The following is a 5,730-nucleotide window of genomic DNA, read 5'->3' on the forward strand; positions in this document are numbered from 1 at the left end:
TATCCTCCAACACCCCTCCCAAATTTCTTTTTTTTTCTTTCTTTTTTTTTGTACATGGAGTAACGGCACACCATTTGTGTAATCATAAATTTACATAGGGTAATGGTGTTTGTTTCATTCTGTTACTTTTTCCTTCCCCACCACCTCTCCCACCCCTCTTTTCCCTCTATACAGTCTCTCCTTCCTCCATTCTTGCCCCCCTCCCACCCCCCATTATGTGTCCTCATCCACTTACCAGCGAGATCATTTGTCCTTTGGTTTTTTGAGATTGGCTTATCTCATGTACCATGATATTCTCCAATTTCATCCATTTGCCTATGAATGCCTTAATTTTATTATTCTTTATAGCTGAGTAATATTCCATTGTATATATATACCACAGTTTCTTTATCCATTCATCAATTGAAGGACATCTAGTTTGGTTCCACAATCTGGCTATTGTGAATTGAGCAGCTATGAACATTGATGTGGCTGTATCTCTGTAGTATGCTGATTTTAAGTCCTTTGAGTATAGGTCAAGGAGTGGGATAGCTGGGTCAAATGGTGGTTCCATTCCAAGTTTTCTAAGGAATCTCCACACTGCTTTCCAGAGTGGCTGAACTAATTTGCAGCCCCACCAGTAATGTATGAGTGTACCTTTTTCCCCACATCCTCTCCAACACACACATGTTGCTTGTATTCTTGATGATAGCCATTCTAATTGGGATGAGATGGAATCTTAGGGTAGTTTTGATTTGCATTACTAAAGATGGTGAACATTTTTTTCATATGTTTGTTGATTGCTTGTAGCTCTTCTTCTGTGAAGTGTCTGTTCATATCCTCAGCCCATTTGTTGACTGGGTTATTTGTATTCTTCGTGTAGAGTTTTTTGAGTTCTTTATATATTCTGGAAATTAACGCTCTATCTGAAGTATGATTGGCAAAGATTTTCTCCCACTCTGTAGGTTCTCTCTTTGCATTACTGATAGTTTCCTTTGCTGAGAGAAAGCTTTTTAATTTGAATCTATCCTAGTTATTGATTCTTGCTTTTATTTCTTTTGCTATGGGAGTCCTGTTAAGGAAGTCTGATCCTAAGCCAATGAGTTGAAGATTTGGACCTACCTTTTCTTCTATAAGATGAAGGGTATCTGGTCTGATTTCAAGGTCCTTGATCCATTTTGAGTTGAGTTTTGTGCAGGGTGAGAGATATGGGTTTAATTTCATTCTGTTGCATATGGATTTCCAGTTTCCCCAGCACCATTTGTTGAAGAGGCTATCTTTTCTCCATTGCATGTTTTTGGTAACTTTGTCTAGTATGAGAAAATTGTATGTATTTGGGTTTGTGTCTGTGTCCTCTGTTTGGTACCATTGATCTACCTGTCTATTTTGGTGCCAATACCATGCCATTTTTGTTACTATTGCTTTGTAGTATAGTTGAAGATCTGGTATTGTGATACCCCCTGTTTCATTTCTTCCTGCTAAGGGTTGCTTTAGCTATTCTGGGTTTCTTATTCTTCCAGATGAATTTCATGATTGCTTGTTCTACTTTGTAAGGTACATCGTTGGGATTTTAATTGGAATTGCATTGAATCTGTATAGCATTTTTGGTAGTATGGCCATTTTGACAATATTAGCTCTGCCTATCCAAGAACATGGGAGATCTTTCCATCTTCTAAGGTCTTCCTCAATTTCTTTCTTCAATGTTTTGTAGTTTTCATTGTAGAGATTTTTTACCTCTTTGGTTAGATTGATTCCCAAGTATTTTATTTTATTTTATTTTTTGAGGTTATTGCAAATGGAGTTGTTTTCTTCATTTCCCTTTCAGATGTTTCATTGCTTGCGTATAAAAATGCTTTATATTTATGCGTGTTGATTTTATAGCCTGCTATTTTGCTGAATTCATTGATGAGGTCTAGAAGTTTTCTGGAGATATTTGTATCCTCTAAATATAGAATCATGTCATCAGCAAATAGTGACAGCTTAAGTTCCTCTTTCCTATTCGTATCCCTTAATTTCTTTAGTCTGCCTAATTGCTCTGGCTAGAGTTTCGAAGACAATGTTGAATAGAAGTGTTGAAAGAGGACATCCCTATCTTGTTCCCATTTTTAAAGGGAATGGTTTCAGTTTTTCTCCATTTAGAATGATGTTGGCCATGGGCTTAGCATAGATGGCCTTTACAATGTTCAGGTATCCCTATTTTTTCTAGTGTTTTGAGCATGAAGAGGTGTTGTATTTTGTCAAACACTTTTTCTGCGTCAATGGAAATAACCAAATTTCTTACCTGCCATAGAGAAAGGGAAACTTTTCAGGCTTTCATTTTTTCATCAGCGTCTGTAAGTCCATTATCCCTAAGATAGAAAATACTGCAAAAACAAGGGAGTGATATGTTTTCCCAGAAGAAGATTGTTGCTTAATTAGAATGACTTAGCCTCATCACTGGATATAAAATTTTGGGTTTCCCAGCCTAATTCTTCACAGCACCAAGACATTTCAGTAACAATTCATCATAAAGTCAGCATTCTTCATCTTCATGGAATAACCTTGTCTCCTACCAAATTTCCTTCTCCTTCCTTTTTTGGGATTCTGCTTTTTGTCTTTCTTTAAGTCTGTGCTTTGCTTCAGTTGCTGCATCTATGTCGCTGACTTTTAAATTGAAAGTGACATCCTTCCAAAGGAAGCAGGACTCATATTCATTCTGATCTTCTAACTTCCTCACTTTCTTCTTGATTACAGGCAACTTCTTGGTATCTACAATGACCATATTTCTCCTGTTGCATATTTTGTATACATTATCCCATTCCATTCCCTTTCAATTGAGCAAAAAAGACTTCCATTTAGAGAAAAAAAATCTCAGCAGTAATTCTGTATTTCTTGCTTCCGTAGAAAGGTTTAGTGTGGAAGACAATATTTGCACTAAAACCTGTTTTGTAACAAATAATATTGCAAACTCTTCATAGCTCCACCCAGGGCACTGTGAAGATAGACCTTCCATAACTAATGGAGAGTGTGAGAATATAATGCTTATCATAGTCTAGATATAAGACATAGCCTTGCCCTATCTGGTGCACGTCAATTGACAAAAGAAAATTGATTTAGTTCAGATATGAGCATTGAATTGGATTTTCTTGTTAAAACATACAGCAAAAAATGCTGAAGTGGGTGAATGATGGAAAACCTTTTTAGTCACAAGTTTTACTCTGCTTTTGGAAATCCAGGGAACTGGTCCTTCTGAAACTAGCTCTGTGTTCTCTTCGGTATCATTTGGTAAAGTCCAGTAACACTGCAAGATCTCACCCTAAATGAGGTTGTATGGCTTTTTGGCAAACCTATCTTTTCCTTCCTGCAGGACACACTGAGAAGTACCATTTCACAACCTGAACCACTCAATTCCTGAGATCTTTCTGGTCACTAATGCTCATAAATGGGTTTGGATGTGCAAAAAAAGTCTGCATAGACAAGATGACACAACTGGGCGAAGTTAGATTGTTACTAGGTGGTGAATGCCCACTGCCTCTACCATGTGGTGTTGGAGTCTGATGATGTCTAAAATTAGCTAATACTGGTCCAACAGGTAGGGAAGATGAATGCTGCTCTGACTTACACACTTGAACTGATTCTGGAGGTAAGAGAGTCTGGGATAGGGCATTGTGATGATCACAGACTCCAAGGAACTAGATTGATATATTGCATCTACAAGATTAATAGTACTTTCAGTAATCTGCAACAACACAATGCAGTGTTTAATTGATTCTACCATGCTGTTTATTGTCTCTTTGAGAGTTTCAATTTTCTCTGTTCATCATCTTTACAGTTTTGAGGCTTATCATCAAAAATCTTTAGTTGTTCTATCAAGATTTATAGATTAGCATATGCCTCTGTCAGTTTCTTTTCAAAGTCTTGGACACTAGGAACAAATCCTGAATCCAAATCCCCAAAGTGTGGCAGGAAGGAAGCAGAGGGAGCACAATATTGGGGGTGGGCAGGCAGCAGGGACCCCAGGGACTCAGGATTGGGGACCAGCCCCTCTCCCAAGTCCTCAGAGTCTATTCACTTGGTAAGTGGCCAGCAAGAAAGCCATTTGCTGAGGCCCCTGCCTTCAGTGTCTCCTGGGGAAAGAGTAGGAGTGGGAGCTGTTCCTGAGCACCCTTTTCCCCCTTGACCAGATCCCCAGGTGGCATCTCAGGCAGCACAGTCAGAGGTTCAACCTGTTCCCTGGGACACTGTTTCTCTCCTCATTAAGTTAACATTGACTGGAGACCTCTTTGCTTCTTCTTCTACTTGGATATTGATATTTTCCCCAAAATTTGTGAAATTTTCATTCATCATTTCCTTAAATGTGCTTTCTGATCCCTTTTCTGTCTTCTCTTTTTTGAACTAGGTCTCTCCATAGTCCATAATTCTCGTAAGTTTTCTTTATTGCTTTTAATTCTCTTTTCTTTTTTCCTTAGAACTGATAATTTCCATCTTTTTTTTTTTTTTTTTTTTTTTTTAGTGTCTTGTCTACTTCTTCACTGAGATTGATTTGAAGTTTTCAATTGCATTTTATTCTTTAACTCTGGGATTCTATTCTTTTTCATTGTTTCTATTTCTTCGTCATAATGGTCTTTTCATGTGTTACTTTCCAAATTTCATGTAATATTTTAATCTTTATGTTCGTGAGGTGATCTTCTTTAATGGGATTATAATGAGTTTTTTTTTTGCTGTCAATTCATGGAATTCCATCTCCCCAGTGTTCATTATTCAGCATTGTTAGTTTATCTTGTAAGTGTCATAATTTGGTGATTCTTTTAAGCCTATACCATTATGTTGGTTTATGCACTTTTTAAGAGATATTCACCTTTTCTGGATTTTTCTGGAGTTATTTGTCAGAAATAAACCTTCTCTATTTAGGTAAGCCTATGATTTAGGGTGAGTCAACTGGTTATGACCACAGGCATGCAGTTTCTTTTGGTTCTCTAGATAGCTATTTGTCTTTGCTGTAATTAGCAAGGGACTGTTAGCTGGGTTTCACTATTAGGCAAGACTATGAGATGAGCTCTACAATCAGATAGAGCTTCTGGCTGGATACTGCAACCACCATTGAGCAGGTCATGCCTTAGAGGATATTCTTTGACCAAGTAGTACTGTAGGCTTGACCCCAGAGATTGGGTATAGTCACTACCTCAGAAGGACAGGACAAGTTCCTATGTTCAGTAGAAACAAACAGTTGAGTTTGCCTTTCTTCCTGCGTAGGGCCTTGAGGTGGGTTTTGAGGCTAAAACAAGTAATAATGTGGTAGAACTAGACATTGCTCTTTGCTGAATTGCACTGTGGTGGTTGTGACCTTCCCTGGATGGGGCCTTGGGCTGTAGTCTGAAGCTGGGCCAGGATACTGGTTTTAAGGTATTAAAGGCAGGTAGAAGATCCTACCACTGCTGGAAGCAAACAACATGGCTTTGAGAGTTGGCTTTGCTCTTGGTTAGTACTTCTGATTGGTGTCACGCCTGGCACACACAGTCACCACCATTATCTGTGCACCAGTCACTGTGAGTTCTGATTCATTGCTTTGTTTCTTCCTGACTCAGGTAGTCTATCAATGCTGTTATCCACTGTGTTTTCCATGCAGTGATATAAGAGTCAATTTTTCTGGAAAGCATCTGAGAATTTTAGTGAAGTTAGACATCCACCTGTGGTTCATTATTGCCACTACAGAAACCATGAGATATAAGTCCTTTTTTCCTGGGCCAATTTGGGGAGGAACAAAGGGCACCA

At 38.3% G+C, this 5,730-nt stretch overlaps 1 pseudogene; it reads right to left on the minus strand.

The window, feature by feature from the left end:
- Positions 1-2,443: 2,443 nt before the first annotated feature.
- On the minus strand, positions 2,444-4,305 carry LOC124994281 (oxysterol-binding protein-related protein 9-like; annotated as a pseudogene).
- Positions 4,306-5,730: the final 1,425 nt, after the last annotated feature.

Source organism: Sciurus carolinensis, chromosome 10 (genome assembly GCF_902686445.1).
Source record: "Sciurus carolinensis chromosome 10, mSciCar1.2, whole genome shotgun sequence".
Lineage (NCBI taxonomy): Eukaryota > Metazoa > Chordata > Mammalia > Rodentia > Sciuridae > Sciurus > Sciurus carolinensis.